Source organism: Psammomys obesus, unplaced genomic scaffold (genome assembly GCF_907164565.1).
Source record: "Psammomys obesus unplaced genomic scaffold, mPsaObe1.curated_primary_1811, whole genome shotgun sequence".
NCBI lineage: Eukaryota > Metazoa > Chordata > Mammalia > Rodentia > Muridae > Psammomys > Psammomys obesus.
In genome coordinates this window covers 12,057,203-12,067,775 of record NW_026596162.1, presented here as the reverse complement: position 1 = coordinate 12,067,775, position 10,573 = coordinate 12,057,203, and the positions used below count along the sequence as shown (strand labels likewise).

At 45.9% G+C, this 10,573-nt stretch overlaps 1 protein-coding gene across 6 annotated transcripts in view; it reads right to left on the bottom strand.

The window, feature by feature from the left end:
- Rnf144b (ring finger protein 144B) overlaps positions 1-10,357 on the bottom strand; it is a 64,314-nt gene extending 53,957 nt beyond the window's left edge. The window contains exons 1-3 of one of the 6 annotated variants that reach the window (XM_055595193.1): positions 10,107-10,357; positions 9,585-9,663; positions 2,718-2,864 (exon numbers count right to left, since the gene is read on the bottom strand). The gene's annotated coding sequence lies outside the window, so the exon portion shown is untranslated. Of the gene's footprint in view, positions 1-2,717; positions 2,865-9,139; positions 9,298-9,584; positions 9,664-10,106 lie in introns of those variants that run through there. The other 5 variants (XM_055595195.1, XM_055595194.1, XM_055595196.1 and 2 more) reach the window with 5 other exon arrangements.
- Positions 10,358-10,573: the final 216 nt, after the last annotated feature.

Sequence of the window (10,573 nt, the reverse complement as noted above, 5' to 3'; positions counted from 1 at the left end):
ATAGATAGATAGATAGATAGATAGATAGATAGATAGATAGATAGATAGATAGATAGATAGATAGATAGATGACAGACAGATAAAAATGATATCACCTCTTCCCAGGCTATGGCTAGATAATGATCTCTTGGTCATCTTTCTAAGACTTCCCAGCATACCCTCTCACAGTCCCACCAATTTCCCCCTAACTGTGTCTTCTTCTCATTTGAATGCAACTAGTAAATGCTTCCTGAGTAGGGCAACAGGAACTGTCACAAGTCAGAACCATCTCATTCCTCAAATATCAATTACCCTTCAGAGCCAACTAGAACCAGGCATGGTAGCACACATCTGTAATCCCAGAATTCAGGAGGCAGAGGCAGGAGAATCTTTAGTTCAAAGACAGCCTGGGCTATATAGTGAGATCATGTGTCAAAACTAATTGAATACATAAAAACATACATACATAAGAATTTAAGATGCTAGTTGGAGGAGGTTACTGTGAGGACACAATGCTTTCTTCAAACCTGGCTACTGCTCACTTTCTTATGGCCTTGCCTGGTATTGCTTTCTAGAAGGAAACTGCATATTGGGAAATTTAAAGCTAGGAGAGTGTGTGTGTGTGTGTGTGTGTGTGTGTGTGTGTGTGTGTGTTGCCATGGTGCACTTCTGTGGTCAGAGGACAATATGAGGGAGTTGGTACTTTCTAGGAACTGAACTGTGTATTCTAGGAACCAGCACATGTTGTAAAGCTGGCACTGGAAGTGCCTCTAACCTCTGAGACATCTCACTGTCTATATGGGACAAGTTTTTTAACGTATTCCTGAAAACATAGACGCAATTGGCTACCTCTTAGAAACTGTCTTAGACATACTTGTGGTCTGTTTTTTGTGAGACAGGGTCTCTCTATGTAGCCTTGGCTATCTTGGAACTCTCTCTGTAGACCAGGGTGGCATCAAACTCACAGAGACCTGCCTGTCCCTGTCTCTCCACTGTCAGGATTAAAGGTATGTGCCACCACACATGGCTTGTACTCATGTTTTTAAAGACAGAGCTATTGGTTATATTTTAAAAGATCTACTGAAACCTCAGTGTGTCTCTATTCACATTTATGATTTTACTCCTTAGTTTGTTAATTACCTGCCTAGAGACTATGAAACCAAAGTTCTAAAAAGATTCAAAAGTAAAACATGGCCTCTGCATCAGTTCCTGCCTCCAGGTTCCTGTCTTGAGTTCCTGTCCTAACTTCCCTCAGTGCTAGTGTGAGCTGAAAGTTGTAAAGTAAGATAAACCCTTTCCTGTCCAGGTTGCCTTTGGTCATGGTATTTATCAGGAGAACCCCTAAGACACCCTCTCAATTCCTCCTGTCCCCCTCATCAGCCACTCCTTTGTAGACACACAGGCAATTCACACCCTTTCCCTTTCTGGCTTCAAGCAAGGCCTGCCTTCCACAGACAGCTGCCAGCTCACTCAGACTGGCCCACGGGCTTGTGTGGCTTGTTCTGCCTCACACCTCACACTCTTAGTCTAACAGAGGAAAGCGACTTGATTGATCCACCCTACCACTTGCAAGGTAACAATTATAATTATCTTTATAGTTATTATAAATTGTGCCTCTCATTGGGTGTCCAGAATCCTTTGGGAAAGAATTTTGGCAGAGAGGACAAGGGCGTGCTGGAAAGAGAATTCTGGCAGCTGTCTTCACGTTTCAACTTTCAAAAGCTTGTGGCAGGTTTCACTTGTTTACATATACCTAGCTCTATGGCCAGATGGTGTGAGGAAGGAAAACCACTTTCGACCATCCTGTTTTGTACAAAATTACCAGAATCAGGGACCTTCTATCTGCTCCAAGTGTTTCTTGCACCATGAAGCGTTTGTTATGAGAAGCAAGCGCTGCCTGATAGGAAAGGGCAGGAAAGTCGCTGCCCTCATTAGGCTTGCCAAAGAAAGGAATACTTGAGAAGCTGTGCTGGAAGCACAGGATGCATGAGGAATTTCCATATTCTGCTGGTGGCCTGAAAAAGCAATCTGCTCCAGAAACTCCGAGGGCGGTGAGAGCCAACATTCAGAGTATTTTTAACTTATGTAGCTTGTGCCTATTTGACTATTCAGAAGCAAAGCAGTTACCGTGTGTGTGTGTGTGTGTGTGTGTGTGTGTGTGTGTGTGTGTGTGTGAGAGAGAGAGAGAGAGAGAGAGAGAAAGAGTGTGTGTGTGTGTGTGTGTGTGTGTGTGTGTGTGTACACAAGATAATCTAATTGGAAGGAAAAGCATTTGATTAGGGTACTAATGTAGTTATTTGGGAATTTCTCTACATTGTCTTAGAACCTTGCAAAACATTTACAGAAGTGGACAGGGCACAATTACAGACTTGAGCAAAAAAAGAACACCAGCAAAGTGAATCAGCTGGATATTACTGATAAACCAGAACGTCAGTAAAAGTCTAGTTCATCTGTGCTGAGGTCTTAATTCCCAGCTACGCTACAGTGACTCAAGGACAAGAGCCAAACAGAAGAGGCGTCACGTGAATGCTCTCAACATGTTGATGTGACCTTGAAACACACTGGGCCATCCTATGAGGGGGCTGGATCGTGGCTGTGGTGGGAGCTTCTGAGGGAAGGCTTTGGGAAGGGCAGGCCCTGGGGCAGTGCAGCTCATGTGCTAGCTGTGTAGTGGAGGGCCTCCGGCCACATCCACTCTAGAACTAGCAGAGTGGAGAACAGCAACCTGGAGTTCTCACCTTCTCACCTCTACCTTGTTAAGAAAGCTCTGCCAACACGGGCTAGGCACAACGGTGAAAGTCCATGCGGTTGTCCCTGGGTACTCATAAGGCGTTAGCTCAGAGCATCTTCCCCTCGGGTGCCAAGACTCACAGGCGCTCAGGTCCCTGATTACAAAACGACATGGTATTGCACATAATCCATGCATATTCTCCCGAACGCCATAAATGATATCCAGACAATATAAAAGCCACATGAATAATCATCACATTATACTGTTTACGAAATAATGACAAGAAAAATCCGCAGAGGCTTAGAACATGTACAGCTATTTTTCTGAGGTTTTTGGTTTGTGTCTGTTGTTTTTTTCTTGTTTTGTTTTGAACATTCATTTCTCAAGGAAGGAGGGGTACGGGCATGCTACAGTGCACAGTGCGGAAGCCAGAGGGCAACCTTATTCTACCATGTAGGTCCCAGAGATCACACTCAGGTTGCTAGCTTTGGCGGCAGCAGGAGCCTTTATCAGCTGGGCCATTTTGCTGGCCCTTTCTGAATAACTTTTTTAATTGTTTTATTTTCTCATTGTTACTGGTGCATATGTGTCTGTGTATGTTGGATGTGGAGGTACCAATAGGAGCCAAAAGAGGGTGTCAGAGCCCCAGGAGCTGGAGCTACAGGTGAGGTGTCCGATGCAGATGTTGGGAACCAAACTCTGGTCCCCTGCAAGAGCAATCATTGCTCTTAACTGTTGAGCCCACTTTCCAGCCTCACTTTCTGAACACTTTTGACAAACCATCAAAACCCACAGATTTGAAACCTCAAGATTCAGAGGGTGACTGTACAGTGTTGATCCTTGCACTGCAGCCCGGGAAGTAGTTTGTTTTAGCTACTGGCTCACGTTTTTAACAGGGCCTACTAGTGACTTAACTGGTACTGGTTAAGGCTAGCAAACTGCTGCGCTTCAAACCGGTCCAAGATGAAAGGCAGATGTATTCACTGGGAATGTAGCTAAAGCAACAGCAAGGGCAGTGAAGGTGCTAAGGGAGACCAGGGCTCCTGGCAGCCCTCCACGCTGGCCAGTGTGCTTTTCTTTCCGACTTGGCTCTCTGACCGGTGTTCTGACCCTTCGGGGACAAGATGAACCACTGCATATCAGTAACATCACAACAGTTCCCCTGCACGGCCCGTGACTAAGGGCGGGTGGATTGAAGGCAGACTCACCAGCACCCAGAGGAGCATGGCTTCTGCAGCACAGCTCATATCTATGCAGCTGCCCCTCAAGCGAACAGTGCCCAAGGCCAGGGAGCACAAACAAGGTGTCCCTCCTAACAGACTTCGTCGTCGGGACTGATAACAGAGAATCTGCACTGGCGTCTGCGAGCCCAAGAAATATTTAGTTTTTAGATGCGATGGGCGTTGATAACCATTCCCCACCCCCAGCCTCGAGGCAGGAGCTCTGAGAAATGTGCCTTGTAAGGGACTTCGTTCCTCACCATAATCTCATGGCCTCATCCAGAGGAACCGAGAGACAAAGACCAGACCCCGAAGTCTGTAATTCCTTGGTCTCAAAGCCTTTGTCTTCACAGTTTCAGTTACAGAAATAAGAGCACAGCTTTGCAGCTTGCAGACCACAGCCTTCTGGGAAAGGCACTGGTGAATGAACACAGTCGTGCACGGCTTAGCGGCAGGGAGGTCCGGCCACTGTGTGAGCACCCTAGTGCACCATACAAGCCTAGAAGGCAGAGGTGGGTGGCGCAGCCTGGCCTTGCACTGTGTTAAAAGGCCTGGTGAGCACAGTGCTGTGTGTTTCGCCTGTGAAACGTGGCACCTCTCAGAGGACACTTTTTAAATACAGACTCAAACAACAAAAATGCACAACACAAACCAATAATGTCCTTGTGTGTGATCACAACCGGTTATTGCATGTTGTATACAGCTGTATGGCCTGCACCGCTGTGCAACAGGCACTCCAGTTCCCTGTTTACACTGGAACTGTCATAACACATACGGATTTTTTGGTAGTCCCTAACTAGGTGAGAGAAATGGACTTGCTTTGTTGTAATCGATGGAACCACTGTCACATGTACAGGAGGTAGGCAATGCCCGGAAATGCCATTATCCAGTGTATACCTCTATCACTGCCATCTTTTTGGTGGGTGGAAAGGAAGAAAAAGCATGAGGAGGGAGGAATGGGAGCATCTTTAGGGAAGGGGCAGTGTCCATGTGGCCCAGAATGGCCCTGAGTTTCGCCATTCTCCTTCCTCTACCTGCTGAGGGCAAGGATCACAGGTAAGCACCACATGCCTGGCTGTATGTGGTGCTGGGGGCTGAGCCTGGGATTCGTGCCAGGCAAGCACTGCACCGAGTGAACCACATCCACAGTCCTAGGAAGGGGGTCTTAAGTCTCATAAAGGACTATTTCCTAAAGAATACGTTTGCTGTTTAAAATTCACAAATGAATAAAGTCCAAAAAACTGTTTTAATGAGACCCAACTTTAAAATGTTTTCTCTACAAAATATATGCTGGAAGAGATATGTGAACATGAGCATATATATATATGTACATGTATGTATGCATGTTTGTATGTGTTTGTATGTGTGTATGTATGTGTGTGTGTGTTTATCTCATGAGATCCTAACTCTGAACCCTCCCGAGCATAGTCCATCTGGAATGTCTAGTTTTATCCTTACAAAACACTGTTCCCTTTAAAAAAAAAAAAATTCTATTCTTTTTTGTTGTTGCTGTTTGTCTTTGTTTCATGTTCTCTTTATACTGCAGAGTGAGGCCCAAGAAGTAAAAATCCATTTCAGCTTTCCTAACAATACAAACTTATCAAAGTAGGTAGGAGCAGGCAGGAGACCCACAGCTAACTGTTCTTGGCACTGTGATTTTAAATTCATCATGGCAGTGCCCTCCTCACCACCACCATGCCCTGCTTACCCCTTTCTTTAATCATTGGTTCTCTTGCCTCCCACAATTATTCATCCAGCACCACTGAACAATTTTCTTCTCCTTGCCTGGTACAACAACAAAGCCCCAAAGCAGAAAGGAATGCCTCTAACAGGCAGGTTAGGCAATCATGTAATTAGCAGATCGAGGAGACATGGCGTTTCAGAAAGCCACACAGAACAAGACTCAGGCTGACTTCTAGGGTCAGGACATTACCAGGAAACCAGGGTCACCAAAGCATGAACATCTAAACAAAAAACAAACAAACAAAAAAAAAACCCTTTTCTCCAAATGAACAAAAACACTTGTAAATATTACTCTCTCCTGTAAAAGCTGTGAGCTTCCACAGAAATTTTAATTAGAAACTAATTTTCATGAGACCAGCTTGGAAGTGGAGTTGCCAGCCTCCCACAGGGAACAAGGTTCAGGGTATATATATATCTGCATGCCTTTCCCAAATAATCTTGTAACCAGAATCCATAATGGAGGAAACAAAGTCAAACCACAAAGAACCAAATTCCACACCTGTTAGCTGATGGGATATTAAGGTGATAAGAACCCAGCCCCCCTATGTAGAGAAGGAAGCTGGCTGAGGATGTTCTCAGGAGATGATGTCACACGATACAGGAAAACTTGTGGACGCATGGTTTCAGCTACCATCCCATGAAGGACAGTAGTGGAATCTCTTCTGTCTTCCCCACGAACAAGCTGACAGAAGGGTCCAGCTCAAACTCATGACTTCAGGGGAATTAATTAGGCTTCAGGGATGTAAACCTTCCAAAATGTGTTCCTAATCAATACGCCCAGCCACGGGGTCTCCCACTCTAAGGAGGAGGCGTGTGATTGATATATAAGTGGTGCTTTCCACTTAGGGAAACCAGGGGCTGGAGAGATGGCTCAGCAGTTACAAGTCCTTACTGCTCTAGCAAAGGGCCCTGGATCCGTTCCTGGAACCCACAGTACAGGTCCCAACACCCACAGGAGGTGACCCACAAGCGTCTGTGACACCCCCCGACCTGTGTGGGCGCCTGCACGTACATGGTGCACACACACTCACATGGCACATGTACATCAAGCAAATTAAGTATTTGATAATAAGAGAGGGGCAAAGAGAAAAGAATCCAGTTACACACAGGCGGCCATTCATTCCAGCTCACCAGAGTGCTGGTCACGTTGACCCTCTGAGATGCAGAGTTCTCTGTTTTGATTAAGACATATTTTTTGTGTGTATGACTGATTCCCCCAGAGGCCAGAAGGCGTCACATGTTCTGAAACTAGAGTTACAATGTGGGCGCCAGGAACTAAACCTGGGCCCTACATCCTCTTGACTACTGAGCCAAGTCCCCGAGTTTTCTGTCTTTAGTAACTGCTGCAGCCTGACCCAATAAGTTTAGAACTACTTAGTGACCAGTGAATAGCAAATGCCAAGTTTAATTGAAAAAAAAAAATGCTGTATAAAACTCACATCTCACCTAAAGGTGAGGATAGACTAAAACATTTAAAGTAGGCTAGTGAGATGGCTCAGATGGAAAGGTGCTGATGGCCAACTCTGACAGCTCAACTTCATTCCCCAGAACCCACAAGGTGAAAGGTCCTGAAAATTGCCCTCTGACCTCTATACACACAATCAACTGATCAATAAAATGCATTAAAAATGAACATACGTGTTCAAGGCTGAGGGTGTAGGTCCGGGTACAGAGTAAAAGCGTCATGAGTGTGTGCACTGCAAAACTCAGACACAGTGAGATGCACGGAGGCAGGTGTGCTAACAGCTCTCTAACTTACATAAGACTCAAGTGACATCAGGGAACAGCATCAAGAATCGAGTAACAAAAAGCCCACGACTGGAATGAAAAACATCAGGAGTCTTCGCATGCTGGTCAAACAAGGTAAGTTAAAAGGAGCCACTTCCGAGATAATGACAACTCCTTCAGGGCGGGGCTATCACGTCCTACACATCTTTGTGTTTCTAGCATGTAGCACTTTGGAAAGAGTCACTCAACAACAGACAAGCTTTATGACCATGTCCTAAAGGCCCGGTTCTCATCCACATTCACTTCTAGTAAGTCAAAAGTGAAGACATCAGTAAGTTAGTAGAACTAGGGGATGTCTACAAGTTAAGGCAGAAATCCCTAGAAGAAAAATGTCTCTAGACAGAGGAGCAGTAGCTTCAGATAACCACGCCTTAAAGAGGCAGCCTGCTCCCTTTCACACATCCAGATTAACTGGTTGCACAAAGCAGGGTCAGTCCTCAGAACGGTTCAGACTTTGCTCTTGCGCCAGCCTCTGAGGGCAGATGACTCCTGACTGCTGCTTCAACTGATGATATCAAACACCAAGAATCCCACCTAAAGGGAACTCGATGCCATGTCAAAGGGGGGAGGGGAGGGGGGGAAGAGACAGAAGAGACAGAAGGCTGGACTAGTAGAAACTTCAAAGAAACAATTCCCAGTGTGTCTAAATGTTTCTAGGCTTCTAAAATATTGAAACAATTTTTCCAGAAAGAAAATTTCAAACACACTTTTTTTCCCTGATTAAAAAAGTATTCACACTGTTGAAAAGAAAGAAGTTTTCCAGGAAGCTAAATTGTCTTGCTGGGTAGATAAAATAAACTTTTTTCTTTCTAGAGAGAGCATACTTTTCCCTTTGCTTGGACAATTTGGCCACAAAAACCAGGTTCACAATCTGAGATCCCCAAACTGATTATTTTAAAAAGACATGTCTTACACTGACCTAGTTTAGAAATCTGGATGCCTTTAAAACTGCCAGTGAACTGAGACCATTCATGAGAATGGAGCTTTTGAAGGCTGAGAATATTCTTCGGGGCTCAGCACAAAGATATTTGGCATCGATGACTGTAAATATTTGTAAAACCCTGGGTAAATGGTTGGTGTTTGACCACACTCAGGCCTGCCTTCCAGCATGATACTGCAGGCTTGAGTTATCTAGGGTGATTGGCCTGGGGGATTTTTAGGTCAAGTTTTCTCTTGCTATTTATTTTAAATAAGTAGCCAAACATGCAGATTCTACTACTCGACATCTTTTTCACATTCACTGAACATGTTAATCTTGATATTTTTCACTCATTCAAATAGGCACTTACAAGGTACTTTGGGAAACAGAACTAACTCACTCTCTCTGTCTCTCCTTCCCTCTTTCCCTTCTACCCTACCATTCTCGCTCACTGCCTCCATCCCTCTCCCACCTTCAACTTGATGCCAACTCAAAGGCAGAAAATGCCAACCAAAGGTACAGTAAGGTAGGGGGCAGCTTAACTGACAGCTTGGACTTCATGATGCAGCTATCTCCAAGGGGCTGTAGGGGTCTGCTTTGCATTTCTTTCCTTTTTCTCTTTCTCTTCAAGGGAGTTTCAGAAATACTTAAGGGTCTGATGCCCATAAAGAAAAGAGTGAGGTCTACAAAGTTTCAGGAAGGAGGAGAGAGCCAGCGAGGAATCAGATGTGAATGGAAACAGGAGACCAAGAGACTCACCTCAGAGAAAGCTGCAGCAGATACTTTAGGTACCAGCAACCCGGTGAAGACTGGCTGGGCTCCTTTTGCCTCTTACCCACACCCTAAAAACTGAGTCATCTCAAAGTTCATTTATTTTGCTTCTGGGCAGAGACACCCCTCATCCACTGCTTCCGAAAGGCTGAGGACATGATCCTTCAGTTCACCCCGCCCCCTCCGTGTTCAAATCAGCAACTGGAACCCTGACCAACTGGAACCCTGATGGCCAAGCCAAGACTCCCCGCTCAGGTTTTGATATGGTACGCGGGGCTGAAAGAAGAAAGTGACAGACCTGGTGGGAACACACAGAGAACTGTGTTCTGAGAAATCATTGTGTAAAAGAGGTGTGCACCAGGAGGACTGACAGCAGAATTTCTGAAACTAAGAAGAAAAGGGGTCCTTAAAGGGGCTAGCCAAGATACCTAACCTGCATGAAAACAGGGTCAGTTTCACTTCAACATCAACTTGAAAACAGGACAGCGCCTTTCTTGTTTATCAGCAATTACCTGATTAAAAAAAAAAAAATAATCACCATAACGTGTAGCCCAGACTCCACCGTTAGCATATTATTCATAGCTTTGTGTGTCAACATGTTACTGTGCATTTCCAAATAACAGAAGGTAGACAGCCAAGACAATGCCAACTGTCAGTCTCTCCTCAAGACACACCAGAGGACCGGTCCACTGGGAAATTTATCATACCGTTTATAAAGACCATTTTATCAGAAATGAAACTAATTTGTTTCGACCTTTCCAAAGGTACTTATTTTTAAAAAAAAGTTAACAGGTGTTTGAGGCGCTCGGAATGCATGCAGTTCTGCATGGCTTAAGCCCTGGAAACAGAATTCAGGAAAACCCACCCGGCAGCCTCGGTCCATCCCTCTTAAGCTAGCAGCCTTCCCTGCTTGTACCGCCTGCATCCTAAGCACAAGCACCCCTTCTAGACCTACCTGGCTGGGGCTGAGGTTCTCAGGCTGCTGTGCCTCTCTAGCAGGTCCAGCCTGGGCCACCCGGGGCAGCTGGCACACGGAGGAGGAGGGGCTCTCTCATTCTCTTCCCTCTCCCGGCAGCGCGCTCTGCCTGGCTGACAGCTTTACACTTTTGCAGGATTGCCACAGGACTCCACGCCCAGACCTACAGCTCGGGAAGGGGAGGAGTCCCTCTCCGCCTCCTTGTCTTGACAGGCAGGAACCTTGCAGAACCAGCCAGCAGCTTTGGGCGCAGCAGCCAGAGCGTTTATTTATACAGGAAGCTCGGCGCCGCACTTCCTACTTCCCATCTGGGTCGCACTTCGACTGCAGGTGATGGCCTTAACCCTGTCCGATCCCATGCAGGCAGAGCACCGAGCAGTGGCTCTCAGGTCGGGGACCTGGCGCTGCCCCTGGAATCCTGAGCTGGGTGCGAGCAGCCGCCCCCA